Here is an 18,113-nt window from a genome sequence, read left to right as displayed (position 1 = left end):
CCAATGGAGCTATCCTCAGGGCCACACTTGAACCAACTGAGCCACTGGCTGTGGGAGGGACAGAGGGAGAGGAGAATGGAGGAGAAGCAAATGGTCACTTCTCCTGTGTGCCCTGACCAGGAATTGAACCCAGGACATCCATATGCTGGGCTGACACTCAATCCACTGACCCACCAGCCAGAGCCATTTATATTTTTGAATGGAAGCTGGACCAAGACTTTCATAGCAGGTCCAATTTGGTACAGATTGCTCTACTACATGGGTTTCAGGACTCAGGACGTCTATTGTTATTGGAACTGTGTGACATAAGACAAGTATGCTGTTCAGAGACTTTGGCTTGTCTTACACCTCCCTAGAAGTTCACAGCAAGGACATGATTTATCTTGGAACAAATGTTTCTCAAAATCTGGATATTATTTGGTCAAATGAACCATAACATTAGATATACACAGTAAGATTTCAATTTAAAATGGAAATGGTATATATGAGATTGGGTTTTAGCATGTGCAGAAAACATAAGCAAATCAATGAACCCAAATTCTCATGGTAACTACTCAAACAGCTCTGGCTTCAAACTTTGGCTTCATGGAAATTTTTCCTATAAACAGAATGACTGATATTGCCAGGTATCTCACACAAAATTGTTTCTGATTAGGAGGTCACAACAAAGGGAAATATGACAACAGTTTCTATCCATTGGGTCATTAATTTTCCAGCATGTTTCATTACTTCGAAATGGCTGACTTGATATATATATATATATTTGAAATGGCTGGCTTAAGGCTACAGTATATTTGCAGCCCTATGGAAACCAATGAATATATGTTACCATTTTCCCATAGCCAGAGTGCAGGTGTTCTGGAAATCAAAGTATATGTGATAGTGGCCCTAACTTTTGTTTTGCCAATGCTTTTCACTTTCTTGGTATTTGTGATCAGAGGAATCAGTCTACAATAGCGGAATAAGTCCTCAGTGTATATGGAAAATACAGTCATGCTCCTAGCATATTGGAATAATCTCCTGTGCATTTTAATATTCTCCTGCCAATATGCATAAAAAGGAGTGACCTTATTATCTGGAATGATTGAACCTGATCACTAAGGAGCAACGGATTGTTGCTTAATTTGGAAAGGGAGGGTCAAGGATTACAATATCTTAGTGCTTTCTTATACATAGTTGGCTGATGGACTCAGATTCTGGAGGAATGAAATTTTGGATCCTGTTACCAAGTCCAGGAGCCCATTCTACCAAGGTTATGGCAATGGCTAAGGGCTACATAGAAAGGATGGTGGCAGAAGGTAGATATGATTATCAATTTAGGCCAGGAATAAGATGTAAAAGAGGCAAAAACAGTTCATTATCATGTTTGTTTTTTATCATTTTCCCTACCCCACCTTGTTTGAAAAACACTGGTGGAGGGTAGTATTTGAGATTTTAGGTGGGAGCATGACTGTATGATATTGTAGTTCTTGAGACTCTGTCCAGCCAAATACTTTACTTGATCAAAATAATTTAAAGAATAGAGCAAAACGGGTGAATTATTCTGGATAGCCGTTATTTGCTTCTCCAGATCTGATTTCCACCCTTTTCTGCTCTTCTCTGTAGCATGAAGAGGTTGATTTCTATGAACTGCGTCTTGTCCTCTGGCTTCCTGATTAGGTTTAGCCAATTTGTTTACTGAGAGGAGACATGTGGATTTTACAGATATATTCAATCTACAATTACTGGATAAACAAATAAGCAAGAAAATACAACCTCTATGATAACTAAAGTCAATCAAATGAAACTGACCGGGAACTGATAGAAATGGTACAATTAAAATATAAAAACTGCAACTGTTATTATAACACATTCATATGTTCAGAAATCAATGAGAGGCACAGGATACATAAAAGACCTAAATCAAACTTCCAGAGATGAAAAAAATCACGCGAGAAGAAAAATTCATAAAATGGAATTAATGGTGGATTATATATTGAGAAAGAAAGAAAACTATGGTGAACTTAAAGACATAGTAGTAGAAACAATCTAAAATAAGTCTCGACATAAATAAATAAACAAACAAACAGCATCAGTGAGCTATGGGGCAACTTCAAGTATCCAAAAATACACATAATAGGAGCAGTAAGAGTAGGGAGATAGGAGACAAAACAAATATTTGGAGAAATTATTTTAAAAAATGTTCAATGAAACTCAAGCTTAAGAACATAAGAAAACTACCGTATTAAATCAAATTGTTCAAAACCAGTGATAAAAAGAAAAAAAGATATCTCAAAAAGCCAGAGTAAAGGTGACATCACTTACCTAGGAATGAAGGTGTCTTTAGGTACACGTGAGGAAACCACCAGAGGGGGAGCACTGCCGCTCTCTGGAGTTCTGTTTCCCAGCACTCTCCTCTCTGATGCTCTATCCTCAGGATTCCAACCACCTGATCTGTGTTTCTCAGCCCCACCTTCCTGTCAGGCTCTTCATCCGGGGTCCAGCTCACTTCTTCCTCCCAGCACAACAGCATGGACGCTCTCCAAAAGGAGTAAGTTGTGGCCACCAATGGGTTCACTGTATTAGTTATGGATCCTTTGTTGTGTGATGTCCAGTATCTTGGGCATTGTCTCATATATTTTGTCCACTTTGGGTTGTTTCAGGTGGAAGGTTAAGTTTGTTTCTAGTTACTTTATTCTGGTTAGGATTGGAAGTCCATGCTCTAGTTTCAATCTTCAAATGCTTTATCATGAAAATAGTTAGGCCTCTTATATGAAGATATAGCCATAGAAACTATTTAAAATGAAACACAGAGAAAAAGGAAGATTTAAAATATTTTAAAAGTCCAGCCCTGGCCGGTTGGCTCAGTGGTAGAGCATCAGCCTGGTGTGCAGGAGTCCTGGATTCGATTCCGGCCAGGGCACATAGGAGACGTGCCCATATGCTTCTCCACCCCTCCCCCTCTCCTTCCTCTCTGTCTCTCTCTTCCCCTTCTGCAGCCGAGGCTCCATTGGAGCAAAGTTTGCCCGGGTACTGAGGATGGCTCTGTGGCCTCAGCCTCAGGTGCTAGAATGGCTCTGGATGCAACAGAGCAACAGCCCAGATGGGCAGAGCATTGCCCCCGGGGTGGATCCCAGTTGGACGCATGCGGGAGTCTGTCTGACTGCCTCCCCGTTTCCAACTTAAGGAAAAAAAAAAAAAAAGTCCATGCATATTCTATTTTGTTCATTATTTTTTATGCTTTTTGACTTGTTTTTAAAGAGTTTTTGTTCCTGATTTGCAGAGTCCTTTTATAATGGGGAACCTGAATCATTACTGCAGATATGAGTTTCACCACCCTGCGCTTTTCAAATCAGACATCTCTAGATTTACTCAGACAACAGCCTGTGTACAGGCAAGGGTGTCAGTGTGACTAAGCTTATGCTGAACCTTGACACCTGAATTTCTGTGTTCTTGGAGATTATATCTGGAGCCCTTCTTGTTCTTTCTGTTACTCAGCTTCAGTGATTTAGGTCCATCTTGATCCAGTCTAATAATTTTGATCACCTTTAGGTAGAATTGATGATATTTATTTGAAGAAGTTGAGGCTCAAAAGCAGGCACTGGACAACCTGTAAAATTCATTTGTCTCCTCTCAGTAGACTTTGAGTCTTGCATGACAATTATTTCTCTCAAAAACAGGAAATCTCACTAGAAATGCTGTTGTACAATAGACAGGAATAATGCTGCTGTTCTGAAATTTTATTTCACTTTATCATATATGTTAAGTGGTTATTTTTTTTAGGATTTTATTTATTGATTTTAGAGGGAGGAGAGAGAGAGAGAAAGAAAGAGAAAGGGGGTTAGGAGCAGGAAGCATCAACTCATAGTAGTTGCTTCTCATATGTACCTTGACCAGGCAAGTGCAGTGGACACTTTATCCACTGCGCCACCACAGGTCAGGCAATTTTTTTTTAACTTTGTCGTTTCTATTTTAAAGGTTGATTCTATCACTGTTAGAATCAACAAAATGATTGCTAATAAAATTATTATTATTATTATGAAATTTAAATTTTAGTGAAATTTTCTGAGTACTCAAAAAAAAAAAACTAATGCTTAATCAAGTTATTTACTCAGATTCACATATTTTCCTTTATTTTAATTCGTTGAATCTCAACCACAACAAATTTAAGTTAAAATACTTAATATCACCTTTTCACTGTCTTCCAACCATCAACTACTACTAAAAACAAGTACTAGAAAATTACCCAGAATCACAAAAGTACCCAAAGTTATTCCCTGTTCAGACTATAGTCCCTATAGATTTCTTTTGCTTGTTTCATGATTTTTATATAAATGAAATCATACTTGATGTACCCTTTTGTGTACCTATTCAACATTACATTTTTTGAGATTCAGCATAGAGAACCCTCAGGCCACTTCAGGGCTTGGAGCCTTGTTCGAGGTTTGTGTATCTATATGTAGACATTCTCTCTCTCTTTTTTTTTTTTGTATTTTTCTGAAGCTGGAAACCAGGAGAGACAGTCAGACAGACTCCCGCGTGCGCCCGACCGGGATCCACCCGGCACGCCCACCAGGGGGCGATGCTCTGCCTCTCCGGGGCATCACTCTGTTGCGACCAGAGCCACTCCAGCGCCTGGGGCAGAGGCCAAGGAACCATCCCCAGCGCCCGGGCCATCTTTGCTCCAATGGAGCCTTGGCTGCGGAAAGGGAAGAGAGAGACAGAGAGGAAGGAGAGGGGGAGGGGTGGAGAAGCAGATGGGTGCTTCTCCTGTGTGCCCTGTGTGCTGCTTTTTTAAAAAAGAGAATGTCGGCCCTGGCCGGTTGGCTCAGTGGTAGAGCATTGGCCTGGTGTGCAGGAGTCCCGGGTTCGATTCCCCAGGGCCGACGCTCTACCACTGAGCCAACCGGCCAGGGCCGACATTCTCTTTTTTAAAAAAGCAGCACATTCATAAAGAGATATGATTCTCTCTGACCGCTAGGTCAGAGACCTTTTAGAGGTAAGGGACCCTTTAGAGATGAACACATCAAACCTGAGGGGGTCTGCACCATTGTCTCTGTTCACTGACTTAAGCTCTTGTCTAAAGATTTCTGAGTCTCAAGACTATAGTCCTTAATCCTCCTAGTGCATAGAGAAAGAGGTAAGTTCTGGGGCAGGAATAAAAGAAACGAGTGGTGTGATGCATGTAAACTTGTATTCGTTTGTTTGTTTGTTGCATGCAGATTTCCCTGAATGGAGGTTGTGAAAAATGAAATGTCATGAGTAACTTTGTCAATCCTTTCTAATATTTATATTGTTTGTTTGCTTTTGTTTTTTCAACAGTAAAAAACATCTACGTAGATACTACATACTGAGTGAAGGCTCAGTAGGGTAAACAGGTTGTTCCTTAAACTACAGAAAGTGTCCTAGCCAGTTAGCTGAGAGTTCATTAGAAATAGAAACTCAGTTTCCCAATCCTCATTCCAATGAATCAGAATCTCTGTTTGGATCACCCAGGGACCTGTGTTTTAACAAGATCTTCAGAGAATTTTATGTCCACCAAAATTTCAGAAGCACTGGTTTAGGCTATCTTATAATACTTAAAATAAACCTCAAAATCTCAGTTCCATGAAATAATAAAGGTTTATTCTTGGTGTCAGTCTAGTCAGTGTGAGTTAGCTGGCTTTCCTTGGGGACTGTACCCTAAGTCCAGGGATCCAAGGTCCTTTCAGCTCATGATGCTGTCAACATGTAGTCTCCAGAATCACTGTAGATAGGAAATGAGCAATTGAGCAGGGGTTTTGCGATAATGATGAAAATAATATACATCATTTTTGCCCATTCTTCACTGGTTACAATTCAGTCACATGACACTAATATACCTGCAACAGAGGCTGGAAAATTTAAAGAAACATGCAGGTATCAAGAGCACTTTGAGTTTTTGCCACCCACTGATTGATCACTACTTCTTCTTAAGGTTTCAGTAAAAGTCTTACCTACTCGTGCAGATCTGATGCTAACTTCTATGTTTGTTAGCTCATGATATACTTGAGAATATTTAATGTTTAATAGCAATTAAAACATTGCATATCTTAATTTTGATATATAATATCAACAAATTGCCCCTTACTTGTGTTTAAATTGTGCACTCAACCTGACCAGGCAGTGGCACAGTAGATAGAGCATCAGCCTGGGACACTGAGGGCCCACGTTCAAAATCCCAAAGTCCCCAACTTGAGTGCAGGCTCACCAACTTGAGCATAGGATCATTGACATGACCCCAACGTCTCTGGCTTGAGCAAGGGGTCACTGGCTCATCTGGAGCCCTCCAGTCAAAGCACATATGAGAAAGCAATCAATGAACAACTAAAGTGCCACATACATGATTGGATGCTTCTCATCTCTCTCTCTTCCTGTCTATCTGTCCCTGTCTGCCTGTCTGTCTCACTAAATATATATATACACTCCCAGAATTTCCATTCTCACAGTATGAAAAATTGTATACCACCTTAATTTTAATTTTATTTGTTAGATAATTTGTACATATTCTGATGACTTTGTTCCTCAGATTTTCAGCCATATATTGTTATCCTAATATACTAAGAAACTTGTCTATTTCTTTTTGGTAAGGGCTTTTGACATTTCTAAAGGTGTTTATTTTTCCTTGAGATTATGCCTTTCTTTTGACTGCTTCCCAGAGAGTTTTGGAGTTAGATGTAGCTGGTTATATATTACTATTTAAATTTGGCATATTTTATATTTCTGAGATTATTTAGTTTCTTGTAAGGTTTAGAAAGAACTTCCTTACTTGAACATCATGAAAATAGTCTCTGGATTCTTCTACAACAACCAGAGTCAAAGAAAAAATTTGATAGGAATTTAAGAACTTCTGATGGACATTAGTGATCTAATAAACCTAAGAAAAGAAAAATGTCTTTAAAAAGAGTTAAAATGAACAGTTTTATGAAAGGCCAAAAGACAAAGTGACAGCACTATTTTCACAGGAGTCCTTTAATAAACCGACCTACCATTTGTGGGCATTTGACAAAAGGGACACTTATAAGAAGAAATAAGGCTTATTTTACGTGATGTCACTTAGGACACAGGGTTGTTATTTCATTCAGTCTCATAACCACAGAAACTGACCTTTTTTTCTGGAAAATGAGATTCCTTAAATAAATCTCTGAAGTAAGAAAAACAGAAAAGCCTGACCTGTGGTGGCGCAGTGGATAAAGCGTCGACCTGGAATGCTGAGGTCGCCGGTTCAAAACCCTGGGCTTGCCTGGTCAAGGCACATATGGGAGTTGATGCTTTCTGCTCCTCCCCCCTTTCTCTCTCTCTCTCTCTCTCTCTCTCTCTCTCCTCTAAAATGAATAAATAAATAAAAAGAAAAGAAAAAAAGAAAAACAGAAAAACTCCTACCTAAGAACTTTTTCTCTCTGGTATACCTTGCGTTTTATATTCTACATTGAATTTGACAAACTAAAAGCATTAGAGGTTACCTAATGCTACTTCCCTTTCACTGTGGTAGTTGCTTATGGAGCCTATATTAGAAATGTACAATCCTTCTTAGAAGCTTCTATATCCTTCCACCCTGGGTGCTTTTTGTCGGCCTCTGCAGTCTCAGGCAGATGCCATAACAGTGTCCTGTGTCCTGCTCAGTTTCTGTGCCATTCATCACCTGGTCTGTCTCGGTCATCTTTCCCAAAGAAAAATGACATGCCGGCGGCCCTGGCCAGTTCACTCAGTGGTAGAGCGTCCGCCTGGTGTGCGGAAGTTCCGGGTTCGATTCCCGGCCAGGGCACACAGAAGAGGTGCCCATCTGCTTCTCCATCCCTCCCCCTCTCCTTCCCCTCTGTCTCTCTCTTCCCCTCTCGCAGCCGAGGCTCCATTGGAGCAAAAGATGGCCCGGGCGCTGGGGAAGGCTCCTTGGCCTCTGCCCCAGGTGCTAGAGTGGCTCTGGTCGAGACAGAGCAACGCCTCGGATGGGCAGAGCATCGCCCCCTGGTGGGCGTGCCGGGTGGATCCCGGTCGGGTGCATGCAGGAGTCTGTCTGACTGCCTCCCTGTTTCCAGCTTCGGAAAAATACAAAAAAAAAAAAAAAAAAAAATGACATGGCTGTATCCTTCTTCATTTCCCTGTGTCCACATCTAAACTCTTCTTGATCAAGCTTGATTGTACGCTCAAGCTTCACCCAACCCTGAATAGATAGAAATCAATGTAAAATGTATTTGATTAAAAATTATGTCATTGCTAGATAATCCACTAATCTCAATATTTTTACTCTTAGATTTTTTTAACTCCAAAAATCAGTAGCTTCACAGACTGTTTACCATAGAAAATAGAACTGAATTTTATTTAATTACTTTATGTCAGCATTGAAAAACATTTCATTTAAATTTATAATTATAAAAATTATGGAAGTTATAAACCCATATGTGAGTTGTTCAATCCACTTCCCCCCAAATACTGTCTCATTTTTTAAATCCACAAAGGAAACTTAATTTATATGGCTCCTTGCAGAATCTTTTTATTGATACTATATTCTTTATTCATAATCCTTTTTATAAAATGCCATTTATATTGCTGTGCTCATTCTTACTTAACAATATGTCTTAAAGATCTTTCCATTTTAAGGCACACAGCTTTACTTCATTTCTTGAAGGGCTGCCCAGGTTTCTAGGGTGTGCTTACATTAACTTATTTACCTCTTCCAGAGTAGAGATAGATTGTCAGTCTGTCTTATCCAGAGCTGAACTCTGTTCTCCTGCACCAAAATGCCTAGATAATCAGTGTCTACTTACAAAATTTAACAAATGAACTTATTGGAACCCAAATACCATATGTAACTTGCCCAAGGTTATCACAAAATTAGTGCCCAACCCCACAAGAATAACCACTGTGCTGACTTCTAGCATCATTCTCTGTATTTCACAGACATGGAATCAAGTAGAATGTATGCTACTTGTCAAGCTTCTCACACTGGTGATGGGTGGCTCTTTTCTTCCCCCGAGTTCCAATGTAGAACTCTTTCACAGTATTATTGTTTTTCAGAAGTTGATACACAAGGGAAGCCTATTAAACAGATGGTCACCTGCCTTTAAACGGGACTAGACATTAAAGAGTGTCCATATATGGTGTGTTGAATGTAAATCAAGACTGCGAAGGGCAAGCCCATCTATTGTCAGAAAATTAGAAGAGCAAGGGATTGTTGGTATGTTTCAAGGAAGTCTGGGTGAGGAAAGCACTCGGTTGCAGTTCACAGAATACTACCTACAGAAAAATCTTTACATTTTGTCAGTTTGGTTTTAACTATGTTAGTATCTCTTCCTTGACTTTATCTGTCCCATGCATATTTTCTGTGCTTTCTTGTGAGCTCAGCTCTGCATTTAAAAATGACCACTGTAATGAATCCTGTGTCTTGGCATTTGCATTGGAGGCCTTTTCAGACAATTTAGTTAGCCATGATATTGGAAGTAGAAATCCTTCTAATTTTTTTTGTTTGTTTTTGGTAATTTTTATTCAAATATATGTACAGAAAGGTACAAAATACTAAATGCAAATTTTTAAATTTCAGAGTGAACACAAATGTAACTAACAACAGATTAAGAGGCAGAATACTGTCAGCACCTTAGAACTTGCACCATTCCTCATTTCAATCATCATACCCAACCCCACAAGAATAACCACTGTGCTGACTTCTAGCATCATTCTCTGTGTTTTACAGACATGGAATCAAGTAGAATGTATGCTACTTGTCAAGCTTCTCACACTTTGCGTGTTGTTTGTGAGATGTGCACATATAATATGCTTAACCATTTATTCTTACTGCTGCCTGGGATTCCATTGCAGGCAAACATAAAAATTTATCCTTTTTGATAGACATTGATTAATAGTTACATTATAAACATTTTTGTACATATATTTTGTAAACATATGTATAAATTTTTAATGTATGTATCTATGAATATAATTTTTATGCCATCGATGTGCATGTTTTTACCTTACTTTCTATTGAGTTGTCTGCATGTTATTGATTTTTAGACTTCTTTATATTTTCTGGTTATTTATTTTATGTCATATACAAATATTGAAGATTAGTGGCTTGTCATTTTGGTCTCATTGATGTCTTTTGATAAATAAGTTCTTAATTTTAATAGCTTGATATTTCAAAATTTCCCTTTACAATAATAGTTAGTGCTTTGTTATGCCTCTCTAAGAAATATTTGCCTGCCACAAAGCCATGATAAAATTCTATACTTTCTTTCAAAAGCACTGTTTACCTTTCACATTTAGATCTACAATCTATCTGAAACTGACTTTTGTGTGACCTGACTCACTTCAACCTAACCAAGTGAAATATAGCCATCATTGTTCTGTGAAAACTGCTGTACTTTTGTTAAGATCATCAAATAACCCTAGGTCTGTTTATCTCACTCTGCTCATTAAAAATATTTCATGGGTTTCCATGGACACCATAAATTTTAAATTCCTTAGCAAGGCTATGAAGCACTTCACAATTGTACCTCACATTAATTCTCTAGCATTATGACCCATCACCCTAAACCTTTCCACAATGAATTAGCCATGTCCCTTTCTAGCTAATGTATTAGTGTGAGAGTCATGCTTTCTCTTCCGTGTTGCTCTTACTCTTCTCTATTAAATAAAGCCCTATTTATGTTGCCTAGTACAGAAGTAAACTAGTAACTCCAAACTTCCAATCCCTGCTCCACAAGGCAAACTTGTCAAATTTATTATTCCCTCAGCTGTTCTACTTAACTGACATATCCTAGACTTTCCTTCTATATCATCTCAATAAAGTGTTTATAATTAGTATCCTCATTTTAGAGATGAAGACATTTAAGAGGAAGAGTTAACTTGTCCAATAATTAGTACACCCACATGATGTAGAGGCTTGGTGGCTATGCCATCATCCTTTTCTAATAGTTTATGTTAACAGATCTTCTAGCACTACTCATCATCTCAGAGACATTGGTATGTTTCTAAAATGTTGGGAGAAAGGACACAGCTGAAGTTGTAACTGAAGTTTGTTGCTAAGTTTGCTTCACCCAAACTGAAAATCTGTCCAAACTTTCAAATTATACCGAATGAACTTGGAAAGGAGGAGATGGTACAGGGTTGGGTGAGATGTTCATTGCTGAAGCCCCGGTCTTCCGGGCTCTCATCCTCTCAGTGTGTCCTGATAAGCCAAGTGAGAGGGATACCTTGACATATGGGGGGGAAGCAACATGGATCATGACTCAGTCTTCTGCATTTATCTCTTATAATGATAACAGGATGGTGTTTAAGAAATATGGCCCACATTGTTCTCCTAGAGTTTTATGAGAAAAGTTCTCAGAACAAACTAATCTGTGAACCTCTTCACATCCTTTCCTATGTAGCTCCTTAGATTCTGAATTCTCCATCTACTGAGAGTGTATGAGGCATGGATGAATAATTCTTCATCTGGCAGTGGAAATTTTATTAATATTAATACCACCATTCTTTGAGATATTTATATATTTTTTCACTCGTGATAATTAAGAGGTGTCTGTAGTGTCATTAGGAAAAGCACTGTTTATGGCCTGACCTGTGGTGGCGCAGTGGATAAAGCGTTGACCTGGAATGCTGAGGTCAACGGTTCAAAACCCTGGGCTTGGCTGGTCAAGGCACGTATGGGAGTTGATGCTTCCTGCTCCTCCCCCTTCTCTCTCTCTCTTTCTCTCTGTCTCTCTTCTCTAAAATGAATAAATAAATAAAAATAATAAAAAAAAAAAGGAAAAGCACTGTTTAGTATTGGGTTGCTATCTCGTATGGTGTTCTACACTTTTGTTTAGCCAGTAAACTGCTCCTCAGTATGGCTTATATTTATACTCTTATTATATCTTTTTAAGAAAGCAAAGCTTAATGGCCATGTAATTCTGCTACTCTGAGCAGTGTCAAATATGATTTGAGATAACTTATTGGGCAAGACTTACAATGACTAGGTCTTCTCTGCACTGGTCACAGCTCTCCTGGTCACAGTCGTTCATCTTCTGAAAATGCATGCCTGCTCTATGTTTGTCTCCACCCCTTCCTTGATCAGGGGCACCTCTCAGCTGTTGTACCGGTCACTATCTGAAAGGGGTGCTGAAACAGCATGAAACTCTGTCAGATAGGAGCCTGAGAAGCTTGGAAGCCCCACATCCTCTGACCTCGCTTATTTATGACCTCAGCTTCCAATCCAGCACCATTACAAAGAACATCAACACAACAGCTGAGTTTATTGGGGCTGGGGCTGCCGCAGTAGGAAGTGGGACTGTGTTTGGGAGCCTCATCCTTGGTTATGCTAGGAACCCTTCCCTGAAGCAGCAGCTCTTCTCCTACACCATTCTGGGCTTTGCCCTCTCAGAGGCTATGAGGCATTTTCCCTGGTGGTGGCCTTTCTCATCTTCTTCACCATGTGAAGAAGCTGTCCCCAACTCCCATCCTTTCTTTCTCCCATGACTTGTGCCCGGCATGTTCCTTTTCTATACCTCCCCAGGCAGCCTGGGGAAAGTGGCTTAGGGTTTGACAGAAGGAAGACCAGTAAATATTATAATAATAGAAAAATATATATAGGTGAGTAAACCCTAACTTTTTCATAACTTTAGGAGGCATTCTGATGGCTTAGGTTTTCTTTCATTTGCTTTCATCCTACATTCCTGTAAGCCAAACTTTTTTCATATAGCTCTCTTCCTTCTGTTTGAACATTTTTACATTTATATTTTGGGCAATTATTTTTATGAATTCTCTATTAACGTACTTGGCACTGTTTTATACTGCATTTTTTTCTTATTGAATAGCGATTATTAAAAGGAAATTGTCTATTGCCTATTTGTGTGGTGACTTTATTTAAAGCATAAATTGCCCCATAGATATTGTTCATGTTTATGTAGAAAATAAGCCCTGGCCAGCTGTTCAGTGGATAGAGCATTGGCTTAGCATGTGGACATCCTGGTTTCAATCCCCAGTCAGAGCACACAGAAGAAGTGACCATCTGCTTCTATTTTCCTCCCTCTCCCCCTTCTCTCCCTCTTCCCCTTCTGTAGCCAGTGGCTTGATTGGTTCGAATGTGGCCCTGGGTGCTGAAGATAGCTCCTTTAGAGCACATCAACTTCAGGTGCTAAAAATAGCTCTGTATAGTATCATTGGCCTGATGAGGTTGCCGGGTAGATACTGGTTAGGGCACATGTGGGAGTCTGCCTTACTAACACCCTTCCTTTTACCTAAAAAAAAAAATGTTTTTTTGTTTCATGGCTTTGGTTATCCCCTCTTATTTAGATCATTCTCACACCAATATTTATGCTTTGTCTTATCATTTTGTTCAGTCCTGTCATGCTTGTTTCTCAAAATACAAGCAATAGAACCATGGTAAATTACCTGTTGTTAATTAAGCTGGGCAAATTTGAACTATGAATTTGAAAACCAAGAGTGCTCTTGATTTGTACAGAAGCCCCTCAACTTAGGCTAATTCTGAATATTCTTAGAACATATGTTATAAAAATAAAACTCTTCTTTAGAGTGGGTTTTTACATGAAGACAGGAAGTCTATGTAGTCCCATAGTCAAAAGGCCAAAGGCAGTTTGATTCTTGTTTGGAGTGCTATATTAAAAATGATAGCTTAAATAATTTTTTTTTACTAAATGCTCACAAATACTTTATCCTCCTCAAATTCTGTCTTTAATAAGGCAATATTATAATTTGGAATCTGGCAAGTCTCTATGGGAACAACTCATATGTTATTATGCCTATGCCTTTAACCTATGGAATGAAATTACAAGGACTTTTTATTCAGATTACATAGGATCATATATAAGATTTTTAAGTTAGGCCATCTAATTTATGAGACATTCACACATGTAAATAATAAAACAAATGTAAAATAAAGTAATTAGTGATTGGCTCCTAGAAATTTCAGAATCAGAACTCATGCCTACTAGTGGCCCAGCCTCATGCTAGGCACTGCTTAACCTCGGAGTAACTCAAGTGTACATTTCATTCAATAGAAGTTTTTGAATCCACATGAAGTGTTACAATAAAATTTTTACAGCAACAACATTACTTGTGGATCAATACCAAGGCACAAAGATGTTAATTCAATGTTCTAAGCCAGGGGTTGGCAAACTCCAGCTTGTTGGCTAAATCTAGCTATGCCCATTCACTCACATGTTGTTTATGATACCACAACAAAGTTGAGTAGTTGGAAAAGAAACTAATGTCATAGAAAACCTAAAATAATATATAACCATTTAAAAAATTGCTGACCCTGTATCTAGGTTCACACATATGATGGGGAGGAAGGGGGCTGAAAAATAGTTCATCTATTTCTTATTTTGCACTATTTATGAAACAGTTAAATTGTACAACTGGTATAATTTTAGTATAAGGCATATCCAAGAATCCAAGAAATAAGTCAATGTTAAATCTCATAGTCACTGGATTAAACCAGCTCAAAAACAAATATATGTTGTCACCAACCCAGTATTTTTAAAATCAACTTGTGATAAAATCCACTTTCACATTCAATTAAAAACTAATTGATAGGTTCTGGTTTCAGTAAAGAAGGAACAAGTACACTGCACTGTAACCATCCCATTGATAACAGATAAAAACCTTAGACAAAAGTCAGAAAGAAACTACCACCAGTCTCTAAAAATTAAATAAAAACAAGTTGACAGGATAGAAGTATTAAGACTCAAAGAATTACCACACTTTGGAGGTTATTTTATTTGCTTCTGTTTTATTTTTTATTTCATTTGCTTATTTGTTTGTTTAGCCTTCCATATCTATTTGCTTAGACATATGTATTTCCTGGAATTGTGAAGAAACACAGACAGGAAAGGCTCTATAGTCAGTTCTCGTCTGCACCCAAGGATAGGCTCAGTAACAAAACTGTAAGGTGATGCTGTTAGCAAAGGCCTCCTCAGCACCCTTTCTCCTACATATCTACCCCCAGGTAGATGCAGTCCAGCATGTTTCAGGAGCCAAAGGCTCTGTTTTTTAGGGAACATTAAGAGATGGGGTCCCAGGAAATTCTCTAATGTCAGAATAAGTCGGCACAACTCATTTCAAGAAACCTGGAAAAATATATCAAGAGCCAAGCAAATGGTCATATCCTTTGATGTAATGATTTGCTTTAGGAATACACCTTAAGGAAGAAATTCAAACATAAAAACGAGACTAAGAGACATGGACAAGAGTGTGGTGGTTACGGGGTTGGGGGAGAAAGAGGGGAGGGGGAGGGGCACAAAGAAAACCAGATAGAAGGTGACAGAGGACAATTTGACTTTGGGTGATGGGAATGCAACATAATTGAATGTCAAGATAATTTGGATATGTTTTCTTTGAACATATGCACCCTGATTTATTAATGTCAACCCATTAAAATTAATAAAAATTAAAACAAACAAAAAAAAAACACCTTAGAAATTTAGATAAATGTTTCCAATATATTATATAAGAACTAAAGAAAAGACTACAAAGCAAAGAGTGAAATATGACTCCAAACTTGTGAAAGGAAAAGTGCATATGTTTATTTTATAAAATAATGTTATTACATAATATATAAAAATATTTCACGTATGCACATAAAAAATAAACTAGAAGGATATACACCAAAAAAAGAGAACTAAATGAAGATTTAAAAAGAGTAAAAACAAAATAAATAAAATTTAAAAAGAAAAAAAAGCAAAAAAATTATATTTTTGGAGTTTTATTATATATATTAATAGTTTCATTACATACATAGTCAAATGATTTATGTTAAAAACAGAACATGTCATCTGAATTGTGTTCAAGCATTCATAGGATTATTATGGAAAGTAGAAAAGAAATTAAAATTCATATGAAATAATATTATGTAAAAAAGTGTATTAAAGTTGAATTTGAGGTATGAATAGAGTACTTGAATGATAAAAGGGTAACTATAAGACTATTTTAAAAATATTTTTAAGTTTAATAATAATATTATGAGGTTTTAAAGAAATCTATAATGACTTAATCCTCATTTTATATATAGCAATTGGTTTAAAAAATAAAGCAACTTTTCAAAAGAATTCAATATTATAAATTAAAGAAGGTCTTTTAACATCAAAGATGTTTGTTTATAAGCTGAAAAAATAATTTAAGTCAATGTGCAACCATGACAAACGTTTTGACATAAATATCAGAATTCTTAACATTTTTCAGTAAATAAGAGTTTGGAAAATATCTGTATCTTTCAGTTTTCTAATCCTAAAATAATTCATTAACTCTTTTTTCTGTTCTTTTTATTGTAGCTAAATAGCTGCCTTGTTGTAAAGCATGTTGATAAGGTTATTGGGATAGAAATAGTCAAGTGGTTCCTATGCCTAAAATCCTTGGACTCTGATTTTTCTTAATTTCACAGGGATTTGCACTTACATCTTCTGGCTGAGGGTGGAAGTGGAAGTCAGAGGCAAGAGCACAACCTGTCAGTTCCAGTTATGATCTCTGCTCCCAATGGGTGGAGTAAACTGAGACATTTAAAATACTTCTAACAGTTTGGAATTCAGTTCAGTTGATCAGACATTGACTGTCTGCTATGTGCCAGGCATTGACCAGATCTTTTGAATTCAAGGAAACAATAAACTTTATGCCTTTCCAAAGAAGCAGGCCCCATACAAATAATGCAGTAATACAAAGGAAATAATAAAGGAACATATTTAGTGGTGTTGACATATAAATGACAGAATAACCAACTCTTCCTGGGCTTAGGAGCAGAACACAGATCATTACAATGTGACATTGAATTGATCCTTGAAGCACTGGGTAAAGGAACTAGAGCCATAAAAAACCTTGAATTATTTGAGAGAGGACACAGATAGCATTTCAGGTCTTATTGCAATCACTCAGATGACAGGCAATAAAGGTCTAAATCAAGGTTTCTTCAATGGAGATAGATATGAAAAAGTGTATTTTGGAATGATTTGGTAACTCCAGCCTATAGCATTTGGTGACTAAATGAGAGAAACAAAATGACTTTGATTTTCTAGTTGGGAATATTGTTCAAAGATAGGTGCCATTCATTTAAATCTTGCTTAACTCTTGAATTTATAACCAACTTCTATACAAGACTATATTTAGTGCTATTTTGATTACTTTTTGTATGATGAAATAGCTGGCCTTCAAGCTTCAAAAAAATATAGAACTTTCCTATGTCTAATAAAATATTCAGGAAGTTTGTTGTTACAAATTATTTATCACTGACGTCTCAAAATTCATGTATATGCTGAGGTAATATCTTAAGAATTTAAGTTAGTCTTACTGAAAATAAAAATTGCACAGCAACACTGTAACTACAAAGTATATTCTATCATAAAGATGCTATGAAATATTTTTATAAACTAATGTTTTATATAATATCCTTAGAGTACAGAGCCTGACTTCAATGATATGTAGGTTGCCTCTGAGTAATTCATGTTCAATGGAGGGTCATAAGACATTTATGTTAAACAAAATTTAGTTGCACAACGTGTTTATAAAATTGTTAGATGCCAAAAATTTCAGAAAATATTAATTTACTTCCAAATAGGACCAGACCCATATTCTGAGTCAAATTTAAAATGAGTCATCAGGCCTGATCAGGCGATGGCGCAGTGGATAGAGAGTCGGAATGGGATGCCGAGGACCCAGGTTCGAGACCCTGAGGTTGCCAGCTAGAGTGCGGGCTCATCTGGTTTGAGTAAAAGCTCACCAGCTTGGACCCAAGGTTGCTGGCTCGAGAAAGGAATTACTAGAAAGCAATCAAAGAACAACTAAGGTATCGCAATGCTCAACGAAAAACTAATGATTGATGCTTCTTATCTCTCTGTTCCTGTCTGTCTGTCCCTGTCTATCCCTCTCTCTGACTCTCTCTGCCTCTGTAAAAAAATAAAATAAATAAATAAATTTTAAAAATAAGACATCAGTTTGGAAATAAAAGGATTAAATTTCCCAATATTTATGAGATTCAATACAGTAATTTTTTTTTGGAACTCTAGTGAAACTCTTGAAAGTCTGTAAAGTAGACAAATTAGTATTATAAAGAATTCCAAGTCTTCAGGGGCCAGGTGCCAGGTGCTCATGACCTAGAAAAGAAAAAAGGAGGACAACTGGGGATTTTTGTGTATGTTTTG

At 37.5% G+C, this 18,113-nt stretch overlaps 1 pseudogene; it reads left to right on the top strand.

Moving 5' to 3' along the window:
- Nucleotides 1-11,999: 11,999 nt before the first annotated feature.
- On the top strand, nucleotides 12,000-12,404 carry LOC136322888 (ATP synthase F(0) complex subunit C2, mitochondrial pseudogene; annotated as a pseudogene).
- Nucleotides 12,405-18,113: the final 5,709 nt, after the last annotated feature.

This window comes from Saccopteryx bilineata, chromosome 2, assembly GCF_036850765.1.
Source record: "Saccopteryx bilineata isolate mSacBil1 chromosome 2, mSacBil1_pri_phased_curated, whole genome shotgun sequence".
NCBI lineage: Eukaryota > Metazoa > Chordata > Mammalia > Chiroptera > Emballonuridae > Saccopteryx > Saccopteryx bilineata.
Note: the sequence above shows the minus strand (reverse complement) of the source record. Positions and strands in the feature narration are given on the sequence as shown.